This window comes from Protopterus annectens, chromosome 5.part0 (genome assembly GCF_019279795.1).
Source record: "Protopterus annectens isolate FY-2018-M chromosome 5.part0, PAN1.0, whole genome shotgun sequence".
Lineage (NCBI taxonomy): Eukaryota > Metazoa > Chordata > Ceratodontiformes > Protopteridae > Protopterus > Protopterus annectens.
The window spans coordinates 1,782,098,465-1,782,119,508 of record NC_056735.1 but is presented as its reverse complement, the minus strand read 5'-3'; positions in this window follow the sequence as shown (position 1 = coordinate 1,782,119,508).

The window sequence follows — 21,044 nt, the reverse complement described above, 5'->3', positions numbered from 1 at the left end:
TAATGTGGCTGCTCCCTTTGTCAAAACAGGACCCAACTATAATTGCCCTTTGAGTCCTGGGGGATACCTGCATTAAGTTGTACCTGCCAGACTAATTCCTGGTACTCTAACTGCGTTTCCCATTGTCCATCCCTGGGATTGGATTCCACCTGTTCTATTACCCTAAATAAAACACCACCTTTTTCACAGTACTTTAGGTGCCTGTATAGAGCATTACATTCAACGTGGTTAGATATTTAAGCAATAACTGACGATGTGGTGTGGTATATTGAAGATTTACCCATGGCTGGTGTGGTTTAATCATGAGGGCGAAGCCTGAGTGATTAAATAAAGCCAACTGTGGTTAAATATTCAATATACCACAACCATGGAGTCGATTATTGCTATTATACAATGACATTATTTAAGAAAAAAAATACTTTTCTTAAATAATGTCTTTGTATAATGGTGTATTACTTCTGCCGGTGATGGTATACTGCTTCCTTGTGTTGATGTACTATGCATGCATATGGGACTTGCATTCCCACACGTACCCAGTACATCAATGCTTTGAAATGGAAGCAACAGAGAAAAGAAAGTCTTCGTTGTTCTGTTTTTTTTTTTTTTATTTTATTAATTAAAAAACAAATTTTTAGACATTTTATACCAACGGAAAAAAGCTCAGGTGTCCGAACCTTTTTTCTTTGGTATATTGTCGGATTTACAACGGGCATGCTGGCCAATCAGCATGCACGTTTTGGAATATTAATGGGGGGGGGTCATTGTATAATTCATTATAATACTTGTATATTCTGGTTTTTAGTGCAGCCAAATTATACTCAACAAATGTGTAGATATCTACTTGGCGGGTTATTTTTAAGTCACAGGCTGTGCAAAAAGCATAATTTAGTGTTTAAATCTTTTTACATGGATGAAAGCGCTTAACCTACGTCGTTTGTGGTCTAAATAAAGTGTACTGTTTTAGGAACAACTTTTATTACATTATAAAAATCTAATTGCATATAATTTTACTTTAACAATGTATTCTATTGTAATTATCTTTTGTAATATCAATTAAGTGCTGAAGGAAGTGATGTAATAGTGTTGACCAATATTTTTTAACTAGAAGTATATGTAAAGGCTAGAGACAAATGTTTATTATTATTCTGATGAAGTCCTGAAGAACAAGAACGCACTCAATAATAAATTGTTACACATCCTGAATGTGTCCAGCCTGAATTGCTTTGGGGGAGCCATCACCGAAGTGTATAGTTGCAAGGATGCCTAGATGATTCTATGAGAGTTGCACTGATTTTTCTTTCTTTCTTTCTTTCTTTCTGCTTTTCAAAGGATGATGGCCTTGCAATGGATCTAATCTAGTATGGTAGTGACTTCCAGTCTGCCATTAGGTAGATGCTGGAAATATTGCTGACAGTGCTAGTATCTGTTCATTTAGACTGGAGTAGGATTTTCTTAGCAAGTCTTAGTTTTTTTTTTTAGCTGCGTACCAAGAAGGTAAGGAATGAAGTGTGGAAAACAAAGCTTTGAAAATGAGACTTTGGTTAAATATTAGGTACAGATTTGATTATATGTTCTGGTGTTGTCCAGCTAGCTTACTTAGTACCTGATAGTGGTGTGTATGAGATGGAAGTTATGTAGTGAATTCTGCCATACTGTAGTATGTTGAAAGTTTGGATATGTTTTGGGGATTAAAGATTGTTATGATGCCATAGAGCAGTTCTGGAAAAATGAAAAAAAAAATTGTTTAAATCTTTTTTTATGCATTATTAATTTATTGTTTGAAGTTTAGGTTACTTTCTTGTCTTACTATTAGATATTCCCACTGGCTGATTATCTCTATTTTCCAGGTTTCACATTTGAAAATGCCATTATGTTGATATTATTGTTTTCGAAGGTTTTATTGAGCAACTTCAGTTTTAACTTTTTTAAGTGGTACTAGTTTACACTGTTGAAGCCATGAAAATGCTTTTAAAGGTTGACTACATTTCTGGAATGTGCTCACTAGGGTTACTCAGAGAGTGTATTAGTATTGAATCATCTGCACAATGGATAATCTCCAGTCCGTTGTTTTGTAGATGCATGATGTGTGGAAATATTGTGAAACATAATGGCCCTAATAATGAACCTTGATGTTCTTCAATATTCACTAAGAACTGCACATTGGTGTTTTGGCTCTGTCTTTTATAGCTGAAGCAAACCATGCTAGTATATTGGCACTGTAGCCTAAATGCAGAAGTTTGTTGATAAAAATGAAATAGTTTAAAATAGCAAAAATGTTGGAGACGTTACAATATACAGAAGCAATGTGGAGTCCCTCATTGTTGTTGTTAGTAATATATTCCAACAGTTTTATTAGAGTGGTTTATGTACTATGTCCTGGACAGAATCCATGCTGAGTTATTTACAGTTTGTTGCATCACAGCAACTAATCAGGTAATTGGATGTTCCCAACATGCTCTGAATTTTTGACAGGAGATTAAGTAACTTACAGCTCTGAACTTTTTTTTTTCAAATATATTTTTATTGAATTTTTCAAACTTTTCAAACATGCAAATGAAAATCATTGTGGGAAGCAGTAAAGTATAGGTATATATGTAACAGTTAGCGCAAAAACTATGCATTTAGAACACAGCAGTTATCTTACAGGGAAGCTTACATCTTAGAGACCAATATAAGCAGTAAAGACCCCCAATAACCTATTACAGTTAAAGTCTAGGGATACAAATGGAAAGTGGCTTGGAAGGAAGACTATATGACTGTCTTAAGAAGAAAGAAAAGTGGTAAGGAGGGTATAACCATAAAAAACAACTATTTACACCATGTACTTCTATTTATGCCATATTTACAACATATTTACACCATGGATGCCAGAGGATAACAAAATGATATAACAAAATATTTTGTAAAATCAAAAGTTACCGTGTGATGGCAACAATGTCTAATGGTTATAGAGCCAGAAATGATACTGATGGAGGATTTCCTGGAATGTAGTGTTAGAGACCCACATTTTGGAAGATTATTTAGTTTGGATTAGGTCAAAAAGTCTACACCAGTAATTCTGAAAATATTCTTTTTTCTTTTTGTTATTATTGCATAACTTATGTGCAGATATATATTTGATTGCCATTGATGTAAAGCTATTGTTGAGGGATTGACCCAGTTCTTGGCTGTAAAATATTTGAGAAGGGCACAGGCTATAACACAGGTGTGGCGATGGATACCCTTAAGAGATTTAGGAATAATATTTAAAATCATAGTTTGACTGTGGTGGTGGTGCTGCGGTAGTGTTGTCGCCTTACAGTTAGACATTGCCTGTTCGATTCTCAGTTAGAGCATCTTCTGTGTAGCGACATGCGTGAATGGGCATTCCTTCGTTGAAGGTTGTGCATTAGGCCCGGCAAGCCAGACAGTAAAAATCTACTGCCAATCATTAGCGGACCGGAGTTCCGCTGTGCCGACCCCTAACCAGGAAAAGCCGAAGGACACAAATTTAAAATCATAGTTTGCCAAGAGAATGTATTTTTTTTCGTATCCCATTTTTTCCAACTGAGCTCTGAGAGAACACCAAAGTTTGTAAATATTCTTACAGCTCCAAAAGATGTGAAGTATATCTACATGTGGGAGGGAACAGAATGGGCAGGTTAGGTTTTTATTGTATCTGAATTTCAGTAAGACTGCTGGGGTATAGTAGGAATTGTTGTTTATCATAAGCTGAGTGTAAATTAGGCTTTTGAAGGGGGTTAAATTCAGGGTATTATTGATTGCTTTGCACTTAGATTCCATAGAAATTTCTCCTTGTATACTGTCCCAATATTTCGAAAATAGAAGTGAATGATTATACTTAATGCTTGACATAAGTTTATAGGTGTTCGAAATCATTTTGTTCCACAGGGAGAGTGATTTAATGATAGATTGTGATACTGTAACATCTTGCTCCTTCACTCTATAGTAAGAAAATTTGTGTTTTATAAGTGAGCTAATTTGCCTTAAGATAGGATCATATTTGTTAGGAGCACCAAATAAAGCTTTGACCTCGACAACATTTTGAGAGTTATAGAAGTGCCAAACTATGGTTTTCTTAACAATAGGGAAGTTTGTTAGATCGATCATTTTATTATTGATTTTTAAGTTAGGGTTTAGGTGAATAGGTTGGAGAATGGGAATAGTATTGTATAAATTTAAGGAGGTCATCAGAGTTTGAAAGATGCGAATTTTGTTCTTTAGAGTAGGCAAGATCTTGAACTTGTAGTCACCATCAGGTGCAAGAAAAGGGACAGCATATGGATTGAGTTTTAACAAATATATATATATATATATATATATATATATATATATAGTTGATCCAGGTTGGGTACCAAGTTTCAGCAGAGGGGTCATAGCAGGCTATTTGAATTAGATGGCTAGCATTAATGATGTAATATAAATTAAAATTTGGGAGACTTAAACCGCCTTTGTTCTTTGGGGTAATTAGATTCCTGTATGATATTCTGGTTGATTTAGGGAACCATAAAAACTTTGAGATTGTGGTTTCCATTTTTCTGAAAAAAATTTCTGGAACGTTTAAGAAGATGGAGTTAAGATGAAAAAGGATTCTAGGCAAAATATTCATTTTAATGATAGCAGATTTTGAAAGAAAGATTGATCTTTTTCCATCTAGGTAGATCGTTATTTATCTGATCCCAGATTCTATATAGGTTTGCTTTTATTAGTTCTTGGTGAGGGTGTGTGAAATTTATTCCTAGGTATTTAATTGTATATTTGAGAGGAATGTCAGACAGGGGGAAGTAATATTCTAAATGGTTTGCAGGGTTTAATGGAAAAATAGATGATTTAGCAGGGTTTCATTTATAATTAGCAGCCTCAGCAAAAAGATTAATAGAATTTCTAATTTTATGAAGATCGGTGCTGGGAAGCTCAAAATAGATGTTTAGGTCATCTGCAAATGCAGAATAATTTATATCAATGTTGAAGACTTTTGGGATATGGTGATAAGTCTTTTGTTTAACCCAGAGAAGGAAAGGTTCCAGATGTAAATTAAAAAGATAAGGTGAGAGTGGGCAACCCTGCCTAGTGCCATTGGCAATTTTAATAGGTCATGATAAATTTTTATTTATATACAGGGAAGTAGAGGCATCGTTATAAAGCATCTTAATAGTGCTGATAATCAGATCAGGAAAGTTAAAGAATTTCATGGTTAGGTAAAGAAAGTTTAGATCAATGTTATCAAAGGCTTTGGTAGCATCTAGGGTGAGTGCATAATGCGGGTGGTTATCACTTTTTAGAAACAACATTAATGTGTTTAAGGTAAGAGTATTGTCACACAGCTGCCTCTGTTTCATAAATCCCAACTGTTCAGGAGAAATGACTGTAGCTATAACTTTCTGAATTCTACTAGCAAAAATGATAGATAAGATTTTGATGTCAACGTTAATAAGGGCAATGGGCCTATAGCAGAGAGGGTTGGACTTGTCAGAGTTTGGTTTTGGGATGAATATTGTTTTTGAATTGTTCATATACTTATCAGTAATCCCTTTCGAGATGATATAATTATACATAGCAAGGAGAGTTTTAGAAAGGTGACGACTAAACGTTTTATAAAATTCTTCTGTAAAGCCATCAGGACCTGGCGCCTTATTTGGTTTAAGCTTTTTAATAGCTAGCATTATTTCATTCAGTGTTATGGGGCTGTTTAGAAGGGTGTTTTGCGTGAAGGATAATTTTGGAACAGATAGCACATTTAGGAATTTTTTGTGCATTTCATTTGGGGTCTGGTTTTGGGGATTATAGATTTCAGTGAAGATATTTGCAAAAGAGTTAACAATATCTTCATTACTGTATAGGTTTTTCCCTTTGTGTTTTATTTCATTAATATAGTTTGGTCCCTCTTTGATGTTTATGAGTCCAGCTAGTATTCTGGAGGGGTTTGGGCCCATTCCGAATATCTGTGAAGGAGTTTGAGTTCTACCAAGGATTGATTTTGTAAGGGAAATGAGTACATTTTGTTTTTGTATCACATGTAATTTCTTTTCCAGTTCAGGAGAAAAATCCTTTTGTAGTTGTGCATCAGTCATCTTTTGCTTATTGTTGAGGTTATTGATGTACAATTTCTCTTTTTTTTTTATAATAAGATGATTTTTGTATGAGTATCCCTCTGATGACCTCTTTGGCCGTAGCCCACTGGATATCTAAGGGGATGGTGGATAAACACGATTCTGCATCAAATTGTTTCAGATAATCATTAATTTCCTGCAGAACATCTTTTTTAAGAATGTTACTGTTTAGTGACCAAGTGGGACTGCTACCATTGCGATTCAGGTGGTGAGTGGGATTAATACAAAGTGAGACATTCGAGTGGTCAGATATACATCTAACCTCAAGGGCAAGGTTTGTAATTTTGTTTGAAAAGATATCAGAGACCAAAAAATAATCAATTCTGGACCAGACTTTATGCGAAGCTGAATAAAACATGAACTTATTTAGCTCTCTGTCATGGTCAAATATTAAAAAAGGGTCAACTAAGTTGAAGCTATTTATCAGATCCTGAATAGATGCAGTTACTTGTGAGGGCTGTTTCCTGTTTTTATTTGAACTGTCATTCAAGGGGTCCATGAGTGCATTCCAGTCACCACCAATAATGAAAAGATGATTAGGAAATTGAAGTAGTAGATTATGTATTTCATAGAAGAACAAGTGCTGGTTTGTACAAGGGCTATATAGGTTTAAGAAAAGTATAGGGTATTTTACCTGAGGGTATGAGCAGGAAAATAAACACCATCTACCATTCGGGTCAAATTTAGTATTTAGCACTTCACCAGGAAAGGATTTTTAAATTATTATTACAGTGCCTTTTAATGCAAGACTATTCCCTGCTGATATCACAAGTTTAATCCAAAATTTCTTTTTTTAATATTATCCCATTGAACATTTGTCATATGGGTCTCCTGTAAAAAGACGATGTTGGATTTATCCTGAAAAATCAGGTGCATAACTAGTTTCTTTTTATTGATTTCTTGAAGCCCATTTACATTCCAGGAATTCACACTAATCATCATAATTAGATTCAAAATGTAGATGTATGCTAGGATAAACTAAGAAAAAAGCCCTACCAGGGACGATGCAATTAATAAACACATTTTTTATATATGACAGAAAGTGTAATGTGGTAGTAAATTGTATTCTGGCATCCATGCTCCTTACCATAAACCCTGCGTCTAACCACCTGTCTCTCTGAGTCATTTTTGAAAAAGTTTTAGATAGATACAAGTGATCTGTTTTTAAATATTTTCCCTTATGAAGAATAATACAAGAACAGAGCAGGGAGACATATAAACTAACATCAATAGTCCAAGCACCAACAAACATTGGACAACTACACCATCATGCCACTCCCAAAAATGTTAAGGAATATTGAAAAACATATGTACATAGAATGGACAGTTAAAGGCAAAGTGACGTTCGAGTTAGGAGTTAAAGGAGATAAAACAATACCACCATAAGAACATAATACATACAGCATTTTTTAGATTATTGACCTCGAAAATTTCCATGCAAATAGGCAAGTGAGGTTGGAGTAATATAGACAATAAAAGTTACTAAGCAATTGAAACCAACACAATTTATAACCAGAGCTATTAATAACCATTACAGCAGATAGTAACGCAGGTTCTATTTATAACTGGCATAGCAGTAAGTACCATCATAACCTAATACTATGTTTTGGTCTCCTGTCTGGAGAAGGGACAGTCAACTTAGATAAGCTCTAACTGAGCATACTGCTCTAAAGGGAGGTTAATGAAGGGGGTAATTATAACAAGAAAAAATTACAGGTTAAATATATACGTCAACAAACAGAATAGCTCTGAGTAATGTAAATACATTTTTTACCTATCTAGATATCTAGCTGGGTTTACTAAATATGCCTTACACACGAAATTACATAACAATAGGATTAAAGAAGGAAAGACAGAAACAAGAGCATTAATTGACAACCTAAGCAGATAACTGGATTTTCACTAAATGCAGTTCACAATAAACTACATAACTCACATATCATCACTAACCAATAAAAAACACAGTTTAGCCAGCCTTTTTAGCAAGAAAGCAAGTTTTAGCAAGCCGGCTAATTAAATCAAGCACAAGCATACAGCATATCAAACTCACTAGCTCTGTAGGTCCACCTTCATTGAGAGAAAGAACAAGTATCCATATCCTGCACTTTCAGTATAGAATTAAAACATCATGATTCATGAATCATGATTGAATCATGGTGAAAGTGGTCAAAATGCTAATTTGTGTTACCATGCAACAACAGATAAATTTCAAACTTGAAGACATATTTTCAGTAAAGGTAGCACAGCTGTGAAGCAGACTAATGGATTACTAAACAGGCAATTGTCTTTAACTGTCTTTAAATAACTTTTGACAATTTTTTTTTTTTTTTTTTTTTTTCACAGAGTCAGTCTGTTTGTATCACAAAACACTTCAACACAAGCACAACACACACACACTAATAAAAAAAAAAACTAAAAATGTGAACACAAAAAATTTTTTTTTGAAAACTGAAAGTCACAAAAAAGCATGTCTGAAGTGGCATTGTAGTTTTGCAACACATGATCAGCAGATGGCAGCTACTATACATTTTGATATGAAAGACTACTGACAAAGTGATGTATTTGTATTGCTAGAAAAAACCTATATTGTAATAAATTCATTACTTAAACATAAGATTAGGCTGCTGAATTACCCTGACTAGAGTCCTTTATAGTCCATTTAAATTACCCCCATCCTGAAGTGTCCAGAAAGTGTTGTTTTAGACCCATTTCTTCTTCCCTAAGCTCTAATTCATGATATTAGGATTCCCAGGAATGCACTGCTTCTTCTTCTTCTGTTGTGACCTCCGGCCTCATGATGTCATCGGCTGATGTTCCTGTTGCATTCTGGGTAATGGAATGTTGAAACGGCCTTGGGAGCTTAGGAAAACCTTGTGGAGCTCTAAATAAGGCCTCAACAGGCCACAGGGAGCCTCATGCACTGATACAAACGGGCCAGCATATTGCTGAAGAGCTAGAAAGGAAAATAAAAACAAAAAAAAAGCCAAGACATCCAGATGATGGCAAAAATAAGCTGGGAAGATGACAGGGTAAGTTAGAATCAGTTAGCAGTGTTAGAAAGCCAGCAGAGATAGGTTTTTGTAGGTGTATTTATCTTGGTTATACTATTTGTTAGTCTTAACAGTAATTCATAGCTTTTAAGCATATACTGTATTATCTTGATTATATTATTTTACTAGCTTTAACAGTGTAGCTAGTTAAGCAGGTAGTTCCTTGAAAGCTTGCATAAAAACATTTTTTGCTTCATCTGCAGAGTGTATTAGTAACTTCTGATCCCCATAGCTGAAGGAGTGGATGGCTGGGTATTTCATCTGGAAGCGTAATTTTTTTTTTGATTAACAAAGCACAAAAAGGAGCTAGAGCTTGTCTTTGAGCCTTAATGGGCTGGGATAAATCCTGTGCTATTGTAATCCTGTGACCTCTCCATGAAATGTTACTTTTCTTTTTTGCAGCCATGAAGAGTGTGGTAACATGTGCAGCATTTAGTAGCCTTGCATAAATATGCCTAGGAACACCCTCATCTTTTGATCTTCGTAATGCTCTATGACCTCTTTCAATCATGATTTCTTTAGCTAAGATTTTATTTTCAGTAATGTGTTCAAAAATCTCAGTTAGTATGACTGGTAGTTGTACTTGGTCAAACTTTTCTGGAATGCCATGTATTAGAATATTGTTTCTCCTACTGCGTGCTTCTAAGTCTATTATTTTTTGCTGTAAGTCACTAATAATTTTGTCATTTGTATTTACCTTGGTTTGTAAATCTTGTATTTGCTTTGAATTCTCCTCAGTTTTCTTGTCAGTAAGATTAATTCTGGATGTAATTTGGTCTAGATTAGAACCAAATGAATTTAATTTGTCTGAGAATAATTTGAAATCTTCATGCAAGGGCTGTAATGCTGTTTTAAGGTCATCTAGTGAAAGAACAGTCTCACCTTTAGATTTAGCAGCTCCTTTATTTGAATCCTGTGTTGATTTATTTATTCTCTGCCTCTTAGCTGTTACATCCTTTTCAGGTGACATTAGAGAAGATAGTTTGGTTTTAGAAGTTATAGCATCCATGGATTCTTGTTGGTTAGCCATCACTGGGTGAATTAAAGTGTAGGTTTAGGCCACAAGGGAGTGACTTAAAGAATTCTCCTTTAACTTTTCTTGTTTAGAACTCAGAACTCAGTCCTTCAGAGAAAATGATGCCACCATGTGGTTGTGACCTTCAGCCAGTCATTAGGGGTAAGCCCTTGCAGAAAAATGACAAAATTTTACTTTTTAGACCAAAATGTTGCTATAGGTCTTTTCCATGAAGTGTGGGTTAGAAGAAATACTCCTTTCCTGTTCAATTCGGTGCCAGATGCAGGTTTTTTTTGAGTGGATAGATTTGGTTGATACAGGAGCAGCAGAAAGTGTGTGTTCAGTGCTCGGCGGCCATCTTGAACTCCCAGCTCTGAACTTTTTGACTTGTGTTAGTTACCTTCTCTGAATGGTATGATTATTTTTTCTTGTTTCTAGACAGTAGGGTATACATCATATTTAGGCTTTGGTTAATAATGCTTATTAGCTGATAAAATATGAAGGGTGCAAGATTTTTGAGGTATGCCGGGGACTGATCATCTATTCGTGTTCCACATGTTTTTCATCTTGTATAGGAGTTTCTTAATGTTATTTCAGTTAGTGGTGTAAAGTTAAAGTCAGAGTTAGATAAAAGTTTTGTGTTGTGCCTTGTTGTTGTGCTAAGGCATCATTGTTGGTGAATTTCTATATGATGGATTTAAAGCTGCAAATACTTTAGCACTATCTTGACAATCAGGTAGGTCCAATGAATTATCAGTAGTGTCTTTGAATTTGACAAGTATTCTTTTCAATATATTCCAGCAAAACTCTCAACTTCTGAGCATTAATAATCAAAGAACTGGCCTTTAAAAATTATAGAAGAGGGTCAGAGAAAGAAGCACTTTCTTTGTTTTCGTAATAGGAGGTTTTTATATACTAGCACCTATATAGTTAGTGGTGGGTAGTCTATGTATAGGCTTAATTTATTTACTTAATAAGGTTTACTCCCATATACAGGTTTGAATATGTGGACCATCATTATGTCTTGGATCAGCAAAGATAAATTTGTGGGCCAAAATCAAATTCCTGTGCCTAAATCTTAGCAGTTGTGAGGTGTGCATTCCAGGAGGAGACTGGTTTACTGTGATCTCTGTCCTGTACCAGAGTATAGCAGACTTCTTTTGTTTCTCTGATTTCAAAATTTCTTATTTTTTTATTTGTTGATGACTGCAGGATTCTTATGATTTTTGAACTAGTTCCAAGAATGGTCACATTATTCCATAAGATTTCTTATATCTTCAGTGTCCCATGGGATGGTACAGTTTTATATTGTAATAGTTCTCATCGGAACATATTACTAAGTGGTAATAAAAAGGAATCATTGAGAAGATGCATTATCCTTGCTATTAGTAAGGTTTAGGTAGTTTGAGTTGATGTCAGTGATTTCTTGCCCAATGAGTTCTCAAAAACATTGAGTTGTTCAAGTCCCTTACTGTAATGGACACTGGCATACAAAGAGGTTTATTGTTCTTGATTAGGTCAGATTATGGCCACTTATATGATTAGGGAGGATTCTGTTTAAAATATAATACTGAAGAGCTTTGTTAGTATTCAGTGAAGTTCTGTTTTTGCTTTGGTGATTGGGCCTTCTTGTGTTGGGTGTTGGTAAAAGTATATAAATCCTAAAAACTGAATTTTGCTTTCAATGTATTCTGTATTGTTTTTCTACGGTATGCTGAAGTCTACTAAGAGAAATTTTTCACCTAACCAGTTGTTATATAAACATGCTATGATTTCAGGAAGTAATTTTGTTACTTTGCTTGGCATTCTTAATAGACAAGCTTGTTTCTTATTTCTGTCATGTCCAGAAGTTGCATAATATTATTGGAGACATTGCTATTTTTCTAGAAAAAGTCTTCTATCAGATCTTTTCTTCATCTTTTTTCATGTTCAGTGAATGTTTATGTGCCTTTAGCCAAGTTTCTGGGATAGATAGTTTAGTTGGTTTTAGATCAGTTGTCTAGTACTAGAACTTGACTATCCTCTGGCATTTGTCTGCATGGTTTTCACATCTCTCATGAACTTGACTTTTCTTATTTTGCCATTAATGGTGGGTTATATATATGTTCTGATGGTCCTGATCATTAATTATGCCTCTTGAAGATATCATGAGAATAATATTAAATTTTCTGTAATATGATTGCAGGCATATATGACATTTGGTCAAATTATCAAGACATTGAGACTGAAAAGATCAAGCAAAACTGCTTGAAACCCAAACAAACAAAAAATAGAAAAAACACATTAAACATTATTTTTGCAGGGGGCAAGCCCCCCTGCACACCATGTGGGGGCTGCAGTCCTCAAACCCCTGATAATTTTATATATATATATTTATACCAACTGTAAGATCTCACTACAATAGGGAAATTCCCAACTTCTCACTGTCCCACTATCTTGCAGAGAAACAAACGCCAATAATATGTGATTATTTCAATTTTGATCACATTTATCAGCTTTTTTCTCAAATCCACTATTCAACCTCCTGAATGACTCAGTAGAAAGTGAAAATAAATTTGGTGTTGTATATATTTGAAAAGGGTTTCATCTGTTTGACTAGGATAAGAGACATATAATAAACGTATGTATAAGTATCTGGTATGTTAATTTCTAACTGGTGCCTTTGTATTTAGTGGCAAATTGCTGAATACATTAGTTGCAGTAACAGTGTGGGATACCTAATTCTTAGGAGTTTGTTAAGTTCTAACAGCAAAATGGCAGTAGGCAGCATTGACTGTTTTTTTTCATTTAATAGTGACTTGAGGCATGCTATATTTGTGTATAAGTCAGCATATATAACCTATTTGTGAATTTGTGTGCGTTGTTTGTTTATTTATCAGAAATGCATTATTAGACGATAGTATATGTCTTTGAGAAGGAGGAGATGTTGGAATGGGTGTTGATGAGATTTGCAATGAGTAAAAGTATAGAGAGATTGGGAAACGGGTTGGAAGACAGTAAAGTGGGTCAGCCAACATGCAGCATGTATATAATTAGTACAGGCATGTGCAGTGGAGGACAAAAAATAATGTTCAAGTCTGACTGAGCAAATGCAGAAAAAAAACACCTGTATTACAGGCTGTGTGTGAGACCTCAGAGTTAATTTTATGAAATCAAATAAGCCTGACACCAACAGTATGCAATATTTAAGCAATAACCAATGCCTGGGTGTGGGTAATGCTGGATTTACCCACAGTTGGCGTGGTTTGGTCATGAGGGCGAAGCCCAAGTGGCCAAACAAAGACAACTGTGGGTAAATCCAGCATTACCCCCACCCAGAAGTGGGTTATTGCAGTTATACAATGACATTATTTTAAGAAAAAAAAATACTTAGTTTTCTTAAATAATGGCATTGTATAATGCCTCCTTGCTGCCCTTCCACAGCTGTCCTGTATTCTGCGGCAGTTCTGATGTACTGCGCATGCTTATGCTTATGCAGTACATCAGAGCTGTGGGTGGAAGCAACGGAGAAAGCAAGATCTCCGTTGCTTTTTAGAAAGTGTCTCACTATGTTAAAGGAGTTTAACATAGCAAGACAGCTTTAAAAAAAGCAACGGAAAAAGTTGCGTTGTTTTTTTTAAAGCTGTCTCTCTATGTTAAACTCCTTTAACATAGCGAGACACTTTCTAAAAAGCAATGGAGATTTTGCTTTCTCCATTGCTTTAGAAAGTGTCTCGCCATGTTAAAGGAGTTTAACATAGCAAGACAGCTTTAAAAAAAGTAACGGAGATCTTCCTTTCTCCGTTGCTTTTTTTAAAGCTGTCTCGCTATGTTAAATTCCTTTAACATAGCGAGACACTTTCTGAAAAGCAACGGAGATCTTGCTTTCTCCATTGCTGTAAGAAAAAAAAAAGACTTATACTAATGGAAAAAGTTTGGGCGACCGGACCTTTTTCCATTAGTGTAAGTCTGATTTACAACATGCACGCTGACCAATCAGCGTGCACGTTTTGGAATGTTAATGGGGGGTCATTGTATAATGGCTGATAATGCCCAGATTTGAGGGAAGTCGGTGCATTGTGACTACTTTCCCATGCACAGTGGTCACGTTAGTGTGCAGTATTACTTATGAATGCCTAACAAATGGATGAGACACTGCTTAAACTTTTCACAGAAACTGAGTAGGTAGGATTCAGTGTGATCCATAATGCAAAGCAGTGAGAAACAGGAGCATAATTAGAACTAGAATGCAATACCCTTCTGTTGCTATTGCAAGTATTTTTTTGTCTGGTTCCAATAATTTAATGCTGTTTATCTATATATATATATATATATATATATATATATATATATATGTGTGTGTGTGTGTGTGTGTGTGTGTGTGTGTGTGTGGTGTGCATATTAGACTATATCCTTCTCTTTCACTCTGTGAGGGTTACAGTATACATCCTACAGTAATAATAAAAAAAAAATTTAACTGCTTCCCTACCTTACTTTTTAAGACACTCTTAACCACAGGTGAATTCTACTTCAAAATAAAGGGTAGCTTGTGGGGATGTCTTATAAATGTCCAAAAGGATACTTATGAAGTACTGGTTCAAAGACTCCCAGCTACAACTATGTACCAGCAAAATTATTCTTATTTGCTCCTGGAGGAATGTTGTTACTTCAAAATGAAACATAATCATTTAACAAGCTACCCATGCTAAATTACTTGTGATCATAGAACACAAATTATCTTCTGAAAAGCCCACAAATTTCATCACCTCTAAAACCAATAAAAAACTTGTCTTCTGCTCTAAAGCAACACACTTCTTAATAAAAATTGCCTTGCTTGATACAGCTCAAACTCTGCTACTCCAAACTTTACCATAGTCCCCCTCCATTCTAACTAATATTCCTAAGTAGCAGCTGCATAAACTGGAGCAGACCTATAACAACATTATCAAATATGCAGCAAATCTAATATGTTACTGATATTATGTCAACTAAGAATAACATACAAAATATTATCTATACAATTGGCTAAGCTTCTAGCGTCATTCTAAGGGGATCCAGTATCTGTCTGCCTGGGACGACATGGTCGACAGACCACAATGCTTTGCCAGAGATGGCCTGCACCTGTCAAGGCTCCAGAGAGCACCCCTGCATTACCAGGCTATAACTCATACCACACTTTTTGACCATCTAACCTGGACCGGAACACCAAAGGCGGAGATGTGTCCATATTCATTAAGGATAGCCACACCTCCAGGCTAGTTGCTCAGCATAATGCATCAGAGGTTATCCAAGTGCAACTAACTCTGGGCAAAAATGCAATCCAAATTTAGCTTGCTACAGATCTTCCACCATGCCCCAGGATTCCCATTCCTCTTTTCTTGATATACTGGAAAATATTAGGGTTCAACCAAACACCCTAATAATGGACAATTTCAACTACCCCACCATTAACTGGGAAAACTACTCATGTACCAACTCCTTCACTCAACGCTTTCTGGAATTCATAAATTCCAATGACCTGGATCAATTTATCCACACCCCCACCAGGGGCAACAATATCCTAGACCTAGTCATTACCAACATGAGTGACCGGTGTTTCACACCTGAAGTCAACTCCTTGTTGGTCAGATCCGACCATAAGCTAATCACCCTAGATATCCACATCCCACCCACACCCCTCATTAAGGAAACCATGGTAAAAAATTTCTCTAAAGCCAACTTCATGCTTCTTAAGATAGAACTTCATGACACCCATGCAGATGGACAATACAGTTACGACTGCTGAATCCTACATAAATGCATTCTATAAGCACTTACATGAGTGCATAGATGGTGCTATCCCAAACAGAACCATGACACTATTCTCCAAAAAAAAGAAGCCGATCTAGTGGTCCCCTGCCATAAACAAACTCTACAACAGAAGGAAGAAACTGTTGCAAAAGAGAGTAAAATCCCATGAGTGGAGGAGCTCCCTGGTCAGCCTTAGAAAGAAGCTGAGATCCCTTATAAGATCCCCCAAAGCTAGCTATGAAAAAAAAATCACCAATGATTCTAGGGACAACCACAAAGCATTCTATAGCTATGTCAAGAATCTCAATGGCAACACCCAGATCTGCTCTGAGTTACAGCACAACGGCACAAAAATTACAGAACCAACTGATATTGCCAACATCCTGGTAGATAGGTTCAATGCTAACTTTACCCCTCTCTCACCCCCTAAAGGGCCTATATCTATACAGGAAGAATGCAGAGTCCCTGTAATCACAACTACACAGGTAAAAGCTGCATTCTCTAAAGCCAAAAACACAGCATCCATGGGACCTGACAACATCTCAGGCTGTGTTTTACATGAACTTCAGAACGAACTGGCTTCCCACCTAAGCACCATGTTCATTCATAGCCTCATATCAGGCTTTGTGCCCACTGAATGGTGCACAGCAACAGTTATCCCACTCCACAAAGGGGGAGCCACCACTGATCCCGGGAACTATCGCCCTATTAGCCTGACGAGCCTGGTCTCTAAGGCCATGGAATGTATCATCATGTAACTCATAAACAAAGACATTGGTAGCCTCCAAACTCTGGACCCCACCCAGTTTGGGTTTGTGAAAGGCAGATCATGCCTCCTGAACCTGATTGACTTCTTTGAGGCAGTCACCAAAGCTGTAAACGAGGGTAAGGTGGTTCACACAGCCTATCTTGACTTCTCCAAGGCTTTCGACACCATCCCCCATTCTGGAATTATAGCTAAACTCACTAAACTAGGTATAAATCCCTACATCACAAGATGGGTTGCCAACTAGCTCACTGACAGAACCCACACTGTAAAAGTTGCAGACTCCAAATCTGACTTCAAACCAGTGACAAGTGGAGTACAGGGTTCAGTCCTGGGACCTCTCCTGTTTGGTATCTACTTCTCTGAAGTACAGGCTGACACAGAAGGCCTTTGGCTAATGAAGTTCGCAGATGACTTCAAAATAGGAGCCATAGTCAAGTCCCCAAATGATTTGGACATCCTACAGAAGGGCCTCACTGAGACAGATGCCTGGTGTCAGAGCCATGGCCTCAAGCTCACTTCCAAAACGTGCATTGTCATCCCCTTTGGCAAAAACTCTGTACCCATGAACTACCACATAGGCGACAGTCTACTTAACGCCAAATGTATGAAAAGAGACCTTGGGACCCAGGTGGACAGTAGTCTCTTCTTTGATAATCACATCACCACAGTAGTCAGGAAATCCTTCTATGTGGCACACCTCATCACAAAAGGGTTCTCATCCAGGAAAAAAGAGGTGATTATTCCCCTCTACTCGACACTCATTAGACACATTATAGAGTACAACACCCCTTTTGGAATGTACCTCACAAGACATCTACAGCAGCTGGAAAGGCCACAGAAGTACCTCACAAAGAGGATTACCGGCCTCAAACAGATGCCCAACACTGACCATCTCAAAAAACTCCAGCTTTATTCTGTAGCATATCGCCTACTCTGAGGTGATCTCTGCCTAACATATCAAGCTATGTCAAACCCAGAGCTATTGGACATGCTACACCTAAAGAAATCCCAATCCCTCTGAGCTACATGTTCTAAGGAACAATACCTTGTCACCACAATAAACAGGACATGCTGCAGGGATAGATTCCTGTCCCAGAGACTTCCCATACTCTGGAACAAGCTACCCATCTATGTCAAACAAAGTTCCTTATTAGTACTCTTCCAGAAAAATCTTGATGAGTGGATGGAAAATAGGAAATACACCCTGAGGATCACCTCTGTGGCACTGCTCGACAGGGGCAGAGGAAAATAACTTTCTTGGGTGGTGTAAACCAGGGAACCTTGTTGGCTAGGCTAGGCTTACTTAGGCCCTTGGGCCATTAGCCTAGTACCTACTTATAAACCTAGTAACTGTTGAATCCTGACAAATCTAATCTGTAAATAAGCTCTAACTAGAAAGCTATTCTCTCAAACTTATAATATCCTAAAAGTAACCAAGTCTATCAACCGCCAAGGCAACTCATATAGTGTCTGTGTAACAAAACTGAAAGGCCATTCCATGACAAATTAGAAATTAATCCAAACATTCTTCTTTTGTAAACAACGTAAAAGAGCATCTAACCTATAACTGGATCTACTTCCTACACCTTTATACCTAACATAAAAATTTCCTCAACAGCTTGTAATTATCTACATGTAACATTCCACTGTTTACTTATTAAAACATATAGACCTGCATTATCTTCCTTCTCTCCTGCCTAGCTTTTACATTATACATTTCCAAACCTTCTCTTCTTTTAGCTTACATTCACCTGCACATTTCAACTCATATTACTCTTCCTCTGGCTATTTCTTTGGTATATGAATATACCCCCTTAAAATAGTGCTTTCACATTATGCTTGATATCAACCCCCAAATTATTACTTAGATTCATATAACTACTTTACTTATACACTTTGATTAAAATTATCATAATTTTCCACTATTCTATTCCTTTCGTATAAATGTTACTATCACTAATGCTTTTCTCTCCAGCCCTCCATCGAAAATGGGCTCTCTTCAGTTTCACTGTCCCTGTCAATACATGTAATAAATATCCATATAAAAATATATATTTTCATTTTATTTATTTATTTATGTTTGTATGTATATATGTATGTATTTATATTCAGCTGAACAGACTTATGGCCTTTTTTTAATCGGAGACCTAATATGGTATTCATACTAAGGAAAGGAAATTTGGCCATGTCACAAAGGAAAGTAATTTACTCTTTTTATAAGTGCCATGGGATCTTTTGCAGCTAACTGAGCTACTGGAGTCAGTACTGGGAAATGAACCCAAATACCTGGTATGGAAATTGAACACACAGTCTTTTAATCTTCCCTTGTTACTGTACAATTGAGCCACTGACAATATGCTAAGGCATTAAGCTCTTTCTGTTAATGTTGCATCATATTATTCAAGAAGGTTTTCTTTCCATATTTTAAATCTCTTCTTATCCCTGAAATTCTGCAACAGAAACTTTTTCTACGTTACACTGCATTTCTTTGGAATGCTTAATGGGTCTTACTATGTGTGGGTGTTCTTTGAACAGTCTTCTTAGTGCAGCTGTTTCACTGCCTTCAGAATTGGCACATCATTTTTCAAAAAAAAAAAAAAAAAAAAATATTCTGAATATCACCAGCTTAAAAAACATTGATTATAAATTGTACAGTAGCAAGGGATAGAGTGAGGGAACCAGTACCGCAACAGTGATATACCAGAACATCTACTATTGGTACAAGGTCTTGAACAATTGTATTACATTCTTTGTATCGATCCTTACAAGAAAGGATTCCCAGAGCTGAAAAGGCTTGGGGGGGGGGGCAAGTTAGATGGGTTAGGAGTGCAGCAAACCTTGCAGAAAAGCAATAAGCAACCCAGCCCCTCCCATGGAAGCAATGTCTAGACCGTAATACTTGAAAGTGTGAATTGATAACCAGGCTGCTGACTCACATACAGCCTGCACAGTGAATGCCCTCAGAATGGCAGTAGTGGCTGCAGTACCCCTTAGTGTTATGGGGTCTTACAGTCCTTTACATTTTTTCTCTGTGAACAGAGTAACCGAGCACAGTGCAGGCAGACAACCACTTAGAAATTGCCTGGAATTTTTTTTTGCTACTTTCCTGGAGTGAACCAAACAGCTGAGCTGATGTTTCTGGTTTTATCTAGGTAATACCTCAGCTGTCTAGCATTCTGGACATGTTTCTTTATTATGCCTGTTTTTAATACACAGTTGAAAGTCTATTTCCCCTCCCCCAACAAATGCACAGTGATCAATGTCCATCAATCTACACATTATCAATTGACTTAATAACTGTTGTTATTCCAATGTGTGCTAGAATGCGAAACAAAGACTGACAGACTGGCTGACTTTGTCAGGAATGGACTTCACCTCTCTCTTCAGGCTAGCTGCATATTGGCTAATAGATTTTTTGCCTCCATAGTACTTCTCTTAGGCAAACTTCATTTGTCAAAAGTTTCATTCCAGCAAATTCTAATCCACCTAAGTTAAGGTGGCTCTGCTCAATGTTATTAGCCTAAATAATAAATTCCTTGATGTGCAGACCTTTCTGATGCTGGAGCACGTGTTGTTACAAAAAGTGGTTTCGATGTTTTGATAATACTCACTATATAAAAGGATACACCTCTTACCACACTTTTACACCAACTGGGATGACAAGAGGAGTATCTGTTCTTATCTTCCCAATCATCAACAAACACTAAATTCAGCAAGTTTCTAAATCCAAGTTCCTTGTCATTTTGTTCAGAGTTGATAAAGTTGATTATATCATCATTGCCTGCTAGAGATCTCCTTCAATATCACCTGAGGACTATGATAAGTACTTTGACAAGATGGATTCTGTATCTGTTAAACCCAGTGCCCTAATTATAAGCATCTTCAATTGTAAGTCCATCAAATGTGCCTAGTGTTTCCTAGATTTACTTCTTAGATTTCATTAATATCAACTCTGTAGATCAAATCATCCATGTCCCCACATGAAGGAAAAATATACATGATCTTGCCCATGTGACTGCTGCCTTTGATTGCACACTTGATATTATCCATTCCTTGATCAAATTTGACCACCAGGCTGTCACTTTTCCTTCATAATTAACTTACAGTTGTCAACATATTCAACTGCATTCAGGGACTACTCCAAAGCCATCCTTATATCTGTGTCTGAGGACCATAATGACATCAAGAGTAGCTTGTCTTCTGCTAACCTGAAATCTAAGGCCACCACATTTAATCATAATTTTACAGCTACTTCAATTAATATATAGATAAGTCAGTATCTATTAAGCAAATGTGTGGTGCGAAATTCAGGGAAAAATCCTACAGTGGAA